Raw genomic sequence first — 15,282 nt, forward strand, 5'->3', positions numbered from 1 at the left:
TGATTTAAAAGGAAGTAAAGTCTTCCGAGAAAAAGATACGCGCTTCTTGATTTAGGTCAGGAAGTTGTCGTCCAGACCAATTGTAGAGTCTACAAAAAACCTTGAAAAGTTTTCTCAAAAATCAGCTGGAAATCCACGGACCTCAGCATCAAACATGGTCGCCAAATGGTCAGACTTATCCTAACCATGAGAGGATCTGTCTCGTACAATGGGGGGCACCGTGCAAATTAGCTTATAAGACTAATGAATCAGATCCCTAGAAAGGATAATCTCCTTAAAAATCAAAAAATCAGCTTTTAAGCTTGATATTACTCAATCCTTGAGATTGACCTTAAAGATTGAGAATTACAAACTCATGGAATTCGATGATATCTAAACTCGAGCTTGAACGAGAAAATATTTTGATCAAATTACAAACCGATTTGTTTTCTGAAAACCCATTTTCAATGCGTTCATTACCATTGAACGTAAAATCCTAGGAATTCACCTGAAATTCATTAGGTCACCTGAACCAAATCGGGTGTCAACCGTAAGAACGGTGGTTGCATAGCATGGTCAAAGACAGGACCTTATGCCAGACTGAAAAACTATAGGGTGATCTTTACTATTTATCCTACCAAGGATAGTAATTGCATCCGACACGACATAGACCATAATCAAAAGCATGTCATGGGACATTGCCTCAACAGTTGCTTGTTCAATGCTTTTCTTTACAACCGGACGGTAGTTTACCGAAAGGTAATATACGGAGCAAGTATATTGGACGTGTTGCTTTCCCAATACAAGGTTAGCAAGTGGGTGACACAAAATCTCAAGTTTTGAGCTAAAATTTTTAAATCTGAAACCCACCAAATCCACAAAAACATTTTGCAAACACCGGTGAAGGGTTATTCCGGAAAACTTATCTAGGGTAAAAGCTAGATTGAATTTTCAAAAAGATCAAATGTTTTCATAAAGATCCAATTTCCTTAAAGGATCTAAATTTTCATAGTCATGTGGGACTGTAAACCACAATGTTACTATCATTGTTCATACCGCCGTATAGAAATCACTGATGTACAAAGTGTGAAGAATAAAGAAGTGATTCTTGTAAAGCTATATTCAAGTTCTATATTGCTTAAAGGACAAGCAACGCTCAAGTGTGGGAATATTTGATAATGCTAAAAACGAACATATATTTCATAGCATTATCCCTCAAGAAAGACAAGCTTTTAGTTGCAATTGTTCTATTTACAAGTGATATTCGTTTAAATATTAATGGGTGAAGACAAAAGACAGATTCGACGAATTGAAGACGCAAATGACCAAAAAGCTAAAAAGTACAAAGTACAATCCAAGTGGTTCAAATTATTGATGAGAAACGTCTAAAAATTACAACAGTACAAGCCGTGAAACACAAATTACAAGATATTAAATCGTACGAAAAGGCGTTCGAAAATTCGGAACCGAGACATGAACCAACTTTCAGCGCGCGACGCAATGGACCAAAAATTACAAGTCAACTATGCACAAGAATATAATATAATATATAATTAATTATATATATTATTATATATTATAATTATACGCAGCCCACGTTTTGGATTTAATCTATGAGCTGGATTCCAGACCTCCGCACTCGCGGAGCTGTGATGAAGAAAACCTCCACACTCGCCGAGCTCAACAGTGAAACGTGGGCCTATAAAAGTCCGCGCATTCTGATCGATTCATTACCCCTTTTCTTTCTTTTCTATGTACGTATATATATATATATATATATATATATATATATATTATAATTTTAATTTTAATTTAAGTTTAATAATAATAAGGTTATAGTGGCGAATGTTGTAAGTTTGTAAGTCGAAATTATGTTCGTGTAACACTACGCGATTAATACTCATTGTAAGTTATGTTCAACCTTTTTAAATTAATGTCTCATAGCTAAGTTATTATTATGCTTATTTAAATCGAAGTAATCGTGATGTTGGGCTAAATATTAAAGACGGGGTTATTGGGCTTTGTACCATAATTGGGGTTTGGACAAAAGAACGACACTTGTGGAAATTAGACTATGGGCTATTAATGGGCTTTATATTAACTAAACGATACCTCGTTAATTTAATATAAAGGTTATAATTTGACGTATCTATATATAACCACACACGCTTAATCGGGTTCGGTGGGCGGGATATCTATAAATACGAATTATTGTTCATTTTACCGGACATGGGAATGGATTAATAGTCAATGGACTCGTTGAAACAGGGGTAGATTACATTCAAGGGTAATTGGTGTAATTGTTAACAAAGTATTAAAACCTTGGATTACACGCAGTCGATAACCTGGTGTATTCATTAAACAAAGTATTAAGACCTTGTTACAGTTCGAGTCCCCAATTAGTTGGAATATTTGACTTCGGGTATAAGGATAATTTGACGAGGACTCTCGCACTTTATATTTATGACTGATGGACTGTTATGGACAAAAACAGTATGGACATATTGAATAATCCAGGATAAAGGACAATTAACCCATGGTAATAAATTAAAATCAACACGTCAAACATCATGATTACGGAAGTTTAAATAAGCATAATTCCTTTATTTTATATCTTATCGCATTTTTATTTATCGTCATTTTATTTATCGCACTTTAAATTATCGCACTTTTATTATCGTTATTTACTTTACGCTTTAAATTAAGTTATTTGTATATTTAATATTTTACATTAGGTTTTAATTATGACTAAAGTTTTAAAATCGACAAACCGGTCATTAAACGATAAAACTCCCTTTTTATAATAATAATAATATTACATACATATATATATATATATATATATATATATATATATATATATATATATATATATATATATATATATATATACAAATATAGTTTAAAAATATAGCGTTAAACTTGGCTAGCTCCCTGCGGAGCGAACGAACGATTCAGACTTTGGAGGACATGTTGCGTGCCTGTGTTATTGACTTCGGAAAGGCTTGTGAGAGACATTTGCCGCTAGCTGAATTCTCTTACAACAACAGTTATCATTCGAGTATTAATGCCGCACCTTTTGAAGCGCTGTATGGCCGCAAGTGCCGATCTCCTATTTGTTGGGCCGAAGTAAGCGAAAATAAAATCACCGAACCCGAGGTAGTCCATGACACAACCGAGAAGATTGTCCAAATTCAAGTGAGACTTAAGGCGGCTCGTGAGCGCCAAAAGAGTTATGCTGACCTTAAACGTAAAGACTTCGAATTCAACGTGGGTGACCGTGTAATGTTGAAGTTCGCACCTTGGAAAGGTGTGATCCGTTTTGGAAAGCGCGGAAAGTTAAACCCACGATATATTGGTCCTTTTGAAATCTTGGAGCGTATTGGACCCGTTGCTTACCGTTTGGATCTTCCGACTCAATTGAGCGCAGTTCACCCTACTTTTCACGTGTCGAATCTGAAGAAATGTCTTTTCGAACCAGAACTTGTCATCCCTCTCGATGAGCTTACGATTGACGACAAACTCCATTTCGTGGAGGAACCTGTCGAAGTTATGGACCGTGAGGTCAAGACTTTGAAACGCAACAAGATTCCAATTGTCCGAGTCCGATGGAATGCCAAACGTGGACCTGAGTTTACTTGGGAACGAGAGGATCAAATGATGCAGAAGTATCCTCACCTTTTCCCGACTCCAACACCTGCCTCAGCTTAAAATTTCGGGATGAAATTTCCATTAACAGGTGGGTAATGTAACGACCCAACTTTTTCAACTTGTTTTTGTGCCTTGTGGTTTTTGCAAAACTGCGTATTTGTGCGTACTGTGCTACTTTATACTCTGGAATCTTTATACACATGGCCTACTTTCATTTATGTGTTAAAACGCGCCTTTAAGTACGTTGGATACTTAACTTGATCACCGGAAACCTTTATGACCGTTAGTGTCACTTGACGTTACGAACAAACTGCGTACTGCGTACACGTTTAACTTTTGTCGTAATCAGAATATTATGACTACGAAATCTTAATTATTATTTCATAATAATAATTACTTGGTTTTTGGATGCTTAATTACGCGTAGTAATTTACTTATGCTTGCTAGTTAGTCTTGTTGGACTTTCTACCTTGTTGGGCCTTAGCCGACCCTACACTAGTTAGTGGACTATTTAATTAGCCCAATTATTAATAGCTAGTGACCCATTAATATGTAAGACAAATGCCCATTTATTAGAGGGAACATGCTAGCATTTTTTTCAAGTATTATCCTTAATGTTGCATGAGATCCTAACATAAGCACCAACTTTAGACAACCATTAACCAAAAAGCAAAAGTGTGTCCCCCTTGTCCCCCTCCCATTCCAACGGCCATCACCACCACCCTCACCCTCATTCACCTATAAATACAAGCCTTATTCCATCCATTTTACACTTGCTCTCATTTACATTTCACACACACTTACTCTCTTATCTCCCCTCTAGTCTTTCTCACTCTAAAACTTGTAAGTTTTTGAATTTCTTCTTCTTCTTCTCTTATCATTTTCGAATTCATCATCATCATTAAAGGGTCTAGCTTTTTAGCTTTGATCTTGATTACATCTTGTAGATTCAAACTTGGATTTGAATCCTTCAAGAACATGGAAGATTCAAGCTTTCTAGCTTTGAATCTTCACCTACTTTGTAGATCTATATCTTTTAACTTTAATCTTGTTATTTTGTTATAAAGATTCAAACGTGTGTTTGTAATCTTCATGTAACTTAAAGATCCAAGCTTTATGCTTCAAGATCTTCAAGAACAACCAAGATGCAAGCTTTTTAGCTTGAATCTTCATATCTTTTGTTGGATCTAAGTTTCCTAACTTATGATCTCATTATTTTGTTATAAAGATCAAAACTTGTGTTTGTAATCTTCATGTAACTTAAAGATCCAAGCTTTATGCTTCAAGATCTTCAAGAACAACCAAGATGCAAGCTTTCTAGCTTGAATCTTCATATCTTTTGTTGGATCTAAGTTTCCTAACTTATGATCTCATTATTTTGTTATAAAGATCAAAACTTCTGTTTATGGTCTTCATGTAACTTAAAGAATCAAGTTTTATGCTTCAAGATCTTCAAGAACAACCAAGATGCAAGCTTTCTAGCTTGAATCTTCATATCTTTTGTTGGATCTAAGTTTCCTAACTTATGATCTCATTATTTTGTTATAAAGATCAAAACTTCTGTTTATGGTCTTCATGTAACTTAAAGATCTAAGCTTTATGCTTCACATTCTTCAAGAACACTAAAGGTTCAAGCTTTCTAGCTTTGTGATCTTGTAACTTGTGTCAAAAGGATCCAAGCTCTCTAGCTTAGGGTTCCATCACTTTATTTGACTTAGATTATGTTCATACTTGTTTGATTAAAGTAAAGTTTGTAGCTTTAGTTGAAAATGTAACTTGTAATTGTGTTAAGACTAAGGATATGATGTAACCTTGGTTCATCATCCATCTAAGACTCTTAAATGAGTTGTGTTCTTACTTGGTCTTAACATATTATGTTTTGATGGTAGAATCTTGGTCAACGTGATGCTAACCCATCAACGAGTTGTACACTTGAAGCTACAAGCATCAAGGATGAGAACCGTGATGAGCATCAAGCACTAAGAACCCCACCGGAGCACTTTGCTTACTATTTTGGGATCTTATCAGACCACCTGTGTAGTGACCCGAACTTTTCCATGTTTATATATATTAATTGAGATTGATATTTACATGATTAAATGTTTCCAACATGTTAAGCAATCAAACTTGTTAAGACTTGATTAATTGAAATATGTTTCATATAGACAATTGACCACCCAAGTTGACCGGCGATTCACGAACGTTAAAACTTGTAAAAACGACATGACGATATATATATGGATATACATATGGTTAACATGAGATTATGATAAGTAAGTATCTCCATAAGTATATTAACAATGAGTTATATACATATAAACAAGACTACTAACTTAAGGATTTCGAAACGAGACATATATGTAACGATTATCGTTGTAACGACATTTAAATGTATATATATCATATTAAGATATATTAATATATCATAATATCATGATAATATAATAATTTAACATCTCATTAGATATAATAAACAATGGGTTAACAACATTCAACAAGATCGTTAACCTAAAGGTTTCAAAACAACATTTACATGTAACGACTAACGATGACTTAACGACTCAGTTAAAATGTATATACATGTAGTGTTTTAATATGTATTTATACACTTTTGAAAGACTTCAATACACTTATCAAAATACTTCTACTTAACAAAAATGCTTACAATTACATCCTCGTTCAGTTTCATCAACAATTCTACTCGTATGCACCCGTATTTGTACTCGTACAATACACAGCTTTTAGATGTATGTACTATTGGTATATACACTCCAATGATCAGCTCTTAGCAGCCCATGTGAGTCACCTAACACATGTGGGAACCATCATTTGGCAACTAGCATGAAATATCTCATAAAATTACAAAAATATGAGTAATCATTCATGACTTATTTACATGAAAACAAAATTACATATCCTTTATATCTAATCCATACACCAACGACCAAAAACACCTACAAACACTTTCATTCTTCAATTTTCTTCATCTAATTGATCTCTCTCAAGTTCTATCTTCAAGTTCTAAGTGTTCTTCATAAATTCCAAAAGTTCTAGTTTCATAAAATCAAGAATACTTTCAAGTTTGCTAGCTCACTTCCAATCTTGTAAGGTGATCATCCAACCTCAAGAAATCTTTGTTTCTTACAGTAGGTTATCATTCTAATACAAGGTAATAATCATATTCAAACTTTGGTTCAATTTTTATAACTATAACAATCTTATTTCAAGTGATGATCTTACTTGAACTTGTTTTCGTGTCATGATTCTGCTTCAAGAACTTCGAGCCATCCAAGGATCCATTGAAGCTAGATCCATTTTTCTCTTTTCCAGTAGGTTTATCCAAGGAACTTAAGGTAGTAATGATGTTCATAACATCATTCGATTCATGCATATAAAGCTATCTTATTCGAAGGTTTAAACTTGTAATCACTAGAACATAGTTTAGTTAATTCTAAACTTGTTCGCAAACAAAAGTTAATCCTTCTAACTTGACTTTTAAAATCAACTAAACACATGTTATATATCTATATGATATGCTAACTTAATGATTTAAAACCTGGAAACACGAAAAAACACCGTAAAACCGGATTTACGCCGTCGTAGTAACACCGCGGGCTGTTTTGGGTTAGTTAATTAAAAACTATGATAAACTTTGATTTAAAAGTTGTTATTCTGAGAAAATGATTTTTATTATGAACATGAAACTATATCCAAAAATTATGGTTAAACTCAAAGTGGAAGTATGTTTTCTAAAATGGTCATCTAGACGTCGTTCTTTCGACTGAAATGACTACCTTTACAAAAACGACTTGTAACTTATTTTTCCGACTACAAACCTATACCTTTTCTGTTTAGATTCATAAAATAGAGTTCAATATGAAACCATAGCAATTTGATTCACTCAAAACGGATTTAAAATGAAGAAGTTATGGGTAAAACAAGATTGGATAATTTTTCTCATTTTAGCTACGTGAAAATTGGTAACAAATCTATTCCAACCATAACTTAATCAACTTGTATTGTATATTATGTAATCTTGAGATACCATAGACACGTATACAATGTTTCGACCTATCATGTCGACACATCTATATATATTTCGGAACAACCATAGACACTCTATATGTGAATGTTGGAGTTAGCTATACAGGGTTGAGGTTGATTCCAAAATATATATAGTTTGAGTTGTGATCAATACTGAGATACGTATACACTGGGTCGTGGATTGATTCAAGATAATATTTATCGATTTATTTCTGTACATCTAACTGTGGACAACTAGTTGTAGGTTACTAACGAGGACAGCTGACTTAATAAACTTAAAACATCAAAATATATTAAAAGTGTTGTAAATATATTTTGAACATACTTTGATATATATGTATATATTGTTATAGGTTCGTGAATCAACCAGTGGCCAAGTCTTACTTCCCGATGAAGTAAAAATCTGTGAAAGTGAGTTATAGTCCCACTTTTAAAATCTAATATTTTTTGGGATGAGAATACATGCAGGTTTTATAAATGATTTACAAAATAGACACAAGTACGTGAAACTACATTCTATGGTTGAATTATCGAAATCGAATATGCCCCTTTTTATTAAGTCTGGTAATCTATGAATTAGGGAACAGACACCCTAATTGACGCGAATCCTAAAGATAGATCTATTGGGCCTAACAAACCCCATCCAAAGTACCGGATGCTTTAGTACTTCGAAATTTATATCATATCCGAAGGGTGTCCCGGAATGATGGGGATATTCTTATATATGCATCTTGTTATTGTCGGTTACCAGGTGTTCACCATATGAATGATTTTTATCTCTATGTATGGGATGTGTATTGAAATATGAAATCTTGTGGTCTATTGTTATGATTTGATATATATAGGTTAAACCTATAACTCACCAACATTTTTGTTGACGTTTAAAGCATGTTTATTCTCAGGTGAATATTAAGAGCTTCCGCTGTTGCATACTAAAATAAGGACAAGATTTGGCGTCCATGTTTGTATGATATTGTGTAAAAACTGCATTCAAGAAACTGATTTCGATGTAACATATTTGTATTGTAAACCATTATGTAATGGTCGTGTGTAAACAGGATATTTTAGATTATCATTATTTGATAATCTACGTAAAGGTTTTTAAACCTTTATTTATGAAATAAAGGTTATGGTTTGTTTTAAAAATGAATGTAGTCTTTGAAAAACGTCTCATATAGAGGTCAAAACCTCGCAACGAAATCAATTAATATGGAACGTTTTTAATCAATAAGAACGGGACATTTCAGTTGGTATCCGAGCGTTGGTCTTAGAGAACCAGAATTTTTCATTAGTGTGTCTTATCGAATTTGTTAGGATGCATTAGTGAGTCTGGACTTCGACCGTGTTTACTTGAAAAATGATTGCTTAACAAATTTTGTTGGAAACTATATATTTTTAACATGTGAATATTATGTGATATATTAATCTCTTAACACGTTTGATATTATGTGATAGATGTCTACCTCTAGAACAAGTCCCATTGACTCACCTAATAATAATGAAGAGTCAAATGTAAATTGGAATGATTCGTGGACTGATTCACAAGTTCCCGAAGAGGAACCGGAAGAAGAGTCGGAACCGGAAGAAGAATCGGAACCGGAAGAAGAATCGGAACCGGAGGAGGAAATAGAACCGGTGGGGGAAATAATAAAACGGTTAAGTAAAAGAAAATCCTCAACCAACCGACCAAGGTTAATTATGGTCAATGGTGTTTCCGCCAAGGAAGCAAAATATTGGGAGGATTACCAATTCTCCGATGAATCGAATTCCGACAAGAATTCCGATGATGTTATAGAAATTACCCCAACTGAATTTAAAAAGGCAAAAGAAAATAATAAGGGAAAGGGCATAAAAATAGAGAAATCTAATTCCAACCCCGATGAACTTTATATGTATCGTCAACCCCCGAAGTCCTTAAGTTGTAACAATGACCCAGGAACCTCTAAACCACCAGGTTTTTCTAAACCGTTGTGGAAAATAACAGCTAGTATTAGGGAAACATCATATATCCCTAGAAACTTGGCAAAACGAACCAAAACCGAAGAAGAAGAAACAAGCGAGTCGGAATAAGATAGTTGTATTCGTGTGGTGTAATATATGTAATATAGTGTGCTTATGCTTTATGATATATGTAAAAATTGCTTGTATTAATAAGTATTTTTTTTTATGAATCTAACTCTTGTCTATTTTAAAGTATAAAAACACAAAATGGATAGACAACCCAATATTTTAAGAGACCTACCCGGAGACATGATTGATGAAATCTTGTCTAGAGTCGGTCAGAATTCTTCGACACAACTATTTAAGGCGAGATCAGTTTGTAAGACATTCGAAGAACGTTCCAAGAATGCCTTGGTTTATAAAAGGCTTTCGTTCGAAAGATGGGGGATATCACATTGGGAAATCCATAAGTTACGATGTGTTTACTTTGACGCATATATTGCGGGGAACCCAAATGCTATTTTACGCAATGGGTTAAGAAATTATTTTGACTCAATATATCCGAATATTGGACTTCGTGATTTAGAAAAAGCGGTTAACATGCAACATAAAGAAGCATGTTATGCTTACGGATTAGTAATGTTCGCTTCTCACCAAAGTGAGAACAAGAACATCGGGCTACAACTATTAAACAAAACGTTCCCACAAGTGACGGAGTCGGTAATTGGGGTAAGAAATGAGGTTTTTAGATTGTTACGGGACTGTTGGACATTACGTAACCCTCGTCCCTTTGATGACATTACAACACGCTGTCTTATCAATGACCATAACGGTTATGTTCCACAAGACCAAGGATGGGAAGTAGTCCTAGTAAAACCAGAATGCATGACTTGTTTCTGGACGTATGAATTACGTGTCTTTATTGCCTTTGCTGAACGACTTGTGTACTAGCTAGAATTATCTTCACAACTATCTTGTATCAAAGTTATTGTGTGCTATATTTCATGCTTTATGTAAAATAAGCGGTATTGTAAGTTTGTAAAATATTGTATAAAAGTTTGAACGCGAAATATTATTATAATCAGTTTTTCATATAGAATTGTAGTAGTTGAATTGTATATTAGCTACTAAGTATGAACTTAACGGGTAGGTACTACCCGAATTTAAACTTATAAAACGCTAATATGAAGAAAAAGCTTTTATAAATGAGTTCATATTATGCTACGAAATACTATTAACTACTCTTAATATTCTGTATGATTAACTTGTTCCATTTGACTATTTTGAAGGATATGGCACCGACTACTCGACACACCGTGAATATGAATGAAGAGGAATTCCGTACTTTTCTAGCTTCAAACATAGCCGTAGTACAGGCTGCGCTACATACCAACAATAACCTTGGATCTAGCAGTACAGGAAATCGTGTAGGATGCACCTACAAAGAATTCACTGCCTGCAAACCTTTGGAATTTGATGGAACCGAAGGACCGATCGGATTGAAACGGTGGACCGAGAAGGTCGAATCGGTGTTTGCCATAAGTAAGTGTACTGAAGAGGACAAAGTGAAGTACGCTACGCATACCTTCACAGGTTCTGCATTAACATGGTGGAATACCTATCTAGAGCAAGTGGGACAAGACGATGCGTAAGCACTACCGTGGTCAGCATTCAAGCACTTGATGAACGAGAAGTACCGTCCCAGAACCGAGGTCAATAAGCTCAAGACAGAACTTAGAGGGTTACGAACCCAAGGATTTGATATTACCACGTACGAAAGACGATTCACAGAATTGTGCCTATTGTGTCCGGGAGCATTCGAAGATGAGGAAGAGAAGATCGACGCGTTTGTGAAAGGATTACCGGAAAGAATCCAAGAAGATATAAGTTCACATGAGCCCGCCTCCATACAACAAGCATGTAGAATGGCTCACAAACTCGTGAACCAAATTGAAGAAAGAATTAAAGAACAGACTGCTGAAGAGGCCAATGTGAAGCAAGTCAAAAGAAAGTGGGAGGAAAACGGTGATAAGAATCACCAATACAACAACAACAGCAATTACAACAATAATCGCAACAATTATCCCAACAATCGCAACATCAATCGCAACTACAACAAACGGCCCAACAACAACAACAACAACAACAACAGCAACTACAACAATCATCCCAACAACAATAATAACCGCAACAACAACAACAATCAGAAGCAGCTATGCCAAAGGTGTGAAAAGAATCACTCGGGGTTCTGCACCAAATTTTGCAACAAGTGTAAAAGAAATGGTCATAGCGCGGCGAAGTGTGAGGTCTACGGACCAGGGGTTAATAGAACGAAAGGAACAAATGGTGTCGGAACGAGTAATGGCGGAGCAAGTAGTGTCGGAGCAAGTTATGCCAATGTAGTTTGTTATAAATGTGGAAAACCGGGCCACATTATTAGAAATTGCCCGAACCAGGAGAACACGAATGGACAAGGCCGTGGAAGAGTTTTCAATATTAATGCGGCAGAGGCACAGGAAGACCCGGAGCTTGTTACGGGTACGTTTCTTATTGACAATAAATCTGCTTACGTTTTATTTGATTCGGGTGCGGATAGAAGCTATATGAGTAGAGATTTTTGTGCTAAATTAAGTTGTCCATTGACGCCTTTGGATAGTAAATTTTTACTCGAATTAGCAAATGGTAAATTAATTTTAGCAGATAATATATGTCAGAATCGAGAAATTAAACTGGTTAGCGAAACATTTAAGATTGATTTGATACCAGTAGAGTTAGGGAGTTTTGATGTGATAATCGGTATGGACTGGTTGAAAGAAGTGAAAGCAGAGATCGTTGGTTACAAAAATGCAATTCGCATTATACGAGAAAAAGGAAAACCCTTAATGGTGTACGGAGAAAAGGGCAACACGAAGCTACATCTTATTAGTAATTTGAAGGCACAAAAACTAATAAGAAAAGGTTGCTATGCTGTTCTAGCACACGTCGAGAAAGTACAAACTGAAGAAAAGAGCATCAATGACGTTCCCGTCGCAAAAGAATTTCCTGATGTATTTCCGAAAGAATTACCGGGATTACCCCCACATCGATCCATTGAATTTCAAATAGATCTTGTACCAGGAGCTGCACCAATAGCTCGTGCTCCTTACAGACTCGCACCCAGCGAGATGAAAGAACTGCAAACCCAATTACAAGAACTTTTAGAGCGTGGTTTCATTCGACCAAGCACATCACCGTGGGGAGCTCCTGTTTTGTTTGTCAAGAAGAAGGATGGTACATTTAGGTTGTGTATTGACTACCGAGAGTTGAACAAACTTACCATCAAGAACCGCTACCCACTACCGAGAATCGACGACTTATTTGATCAACTACAAGGCTCGTCTGTTTATTCAAAGATTGACTTACGTTCCGGGTATCATCAAATGCGGGTGAAAGAAGAGGATATTCCAAAGACTGCTTTCAGAACACGTTACGGTCATTACGAGTTTATGGTCATGCCGTTTGGTTTAACTAATGCACCAGCTGTGTTCATGGACCTTATGAACCGAGTGTGTGGACCATACCTTGACAAGTTTGTCATTGTTTTCATTGATGACATACTTATTTACTCAAAGAATGACCAAGAACACGGTGAACATTTGAGAAAGGTGTTAGAAGTATTGAGGAAGGAAGAATTGTACGCTAAGTTTTCAAAGTGTGCATTTTGGTTGGAAGAAGTTCAATTCCTCGGTCACATAGTGAACAAAGAAGGTATTAAGGTGGATCCGGCAAAGATAGAAACTGTTGAAAAGTGGGAAACCCCGAAAACTCCGAAACACATACGCCAGTTTTTAGGACTAGCTGGTTACTACAGAAGGTTCATCCAAGACTTTTCCAGAATAGCAAAACCCTTGAATGCATTAACGCATAAAGGGAAGAAATTTGAATGGAATGATGAACAAGAGAAAGCGTTTCAGTTATTGAAGAAAAAGCTAACTACGGCACCTATATTGTCATTGCCTGAAGGGAATGATGATTTTGTGATTTATTGTGACGCATCAAAGCAAGGTCTCGGTTGTGTATTAATGCAACGAACGAAGGTGATTGCTTATGCGTCTAGACAATTGAAGATTCACGAACAAAATTATACGACGCATGATTTGGAATTAGGAGCGGTTGTTTTTGCATTAAAGACTTGGAGGCACTACTTATATGGGGTCAAAAGTATTATATATACCGACCACAAAAGTCTTCAACACATATTTAATCAGAAACAACTGAATATGAGGCAGCGTAGGTGGATTGAATTATTGAATGATTACGACTTTGAGATTCGTTACCACCCGGGAAAGGCAAATGTGGTAGCCGATGCCTTGAGCAGGAAGGACAGAGAACCCATTCGAGTAAAATCTATGAATATAATGATTCATAATAACCTTACTACTCAAATAAAGGAGGCGCAACAAGGAGTTTTAAAAGAGGGAAATTTAAAGGATGAAATACCCAAAGGATCGGAGAAGCATCTTAATATTCGGGAAGACGGAACCCGGTATAGGGCTGAAAGAATTTGGGTACCAAAATTTGGAGATATAAGAGAAATGGTACTTAGAGAAGCTCATAAAACCAGATACTCAATACATCCTGGAACGGGGAAGATGTACAAGGATCTCAAGAAACATTTTTGGTGGCCGGGTATGAAAGCCGATGTTGCTAAATACGTAGGAGAATGTTTGACGTGTTCTAAGGTCAAAGCTGAGCATCAGAAACCATCAGGTCTACTTCAACAACCCAAAATCCCGGAATGGAAATGGGAAAACATTACCATGGATTTCATCACTAAATTGCCAAGGACTGCAAGTGGTTTTGATACTATTTGGGTAATAGTTGATCGTCTCACCAAATCAGCACACTTCTTGCCAATAAGAGAAGATGACAAGATGGAGAAGTTAGCACGACTGTATTTGAAGGAAGTCATCTCCAGACATGGAATACCAATCTCTATTATCTCTGATAGGGATGGCAGATTTATTTCAAGATTCTGGCAGACATTACAGCAAGCATTAGGAACTCGTCTAGACATGAGTACTGCCTATCATCCACAAACTGATGGGCAGAGCGAAAGGACGATACAAACGCTTGAAGACATGCTACGAGCATGTGTTATTGATTTCGGAAACAGTTGGGATCGACATCTACCATTAGCAGAATTTTCCTACAACAACAGCTACCATTCAAGCATTGAGATGGCGCCGTTTGAAGCACTTTATGGTAGAAAGTGCAGGTCTCCGATTTGTTGGAGTGAAGTGGGGGATAGACAGATTACGGGTCCGGAGATTATACAAGAAACTACCGAGAAGATCATCCAAATTCAACAACGGTTGAAAACCGCCCAAAGTCGACAAAAGAGCTACGCTGACATTAAAAGAAAAGATATAGAATTTGAAATTGGAGAGATGGTCATGCTTAAAGTTGCACCTTGGAAAGGTGTTGTTCGATTTGGTAAACGAGGGAAATTAAATCCAAGGTATATTGGACCATTCAAGATTATTGATCGTGTCGGACCAGTAGCTTACCGACTTGAGTTACCTCAACAACTCACGGCTGTACATAACACTTTCCACGTCTCGAATTTGAAGAAATGTTTTGCTAAAGAAGATCTCACTATTCCGTTAGATGAAATCCAAATCAACG

Source organism: Rutidosis leptorrhynchoides, chromosome 9 (assembly GCF_046630445.1).
Source record: "Rutidosis leptorrhynchoides isolate AG116_Rl617_1_P2 chromosome 9, CSIRO_AGI_Rlap_v1, whole genome shotgun sequence".
NCBI classification, from domain to species: Eukaryota; Viridiplantae; Streptophyta; class Magnoliopsida; order Asterales; family Asteraceae; genus Rutidosis; species Rutidosis leptorrhynchoides.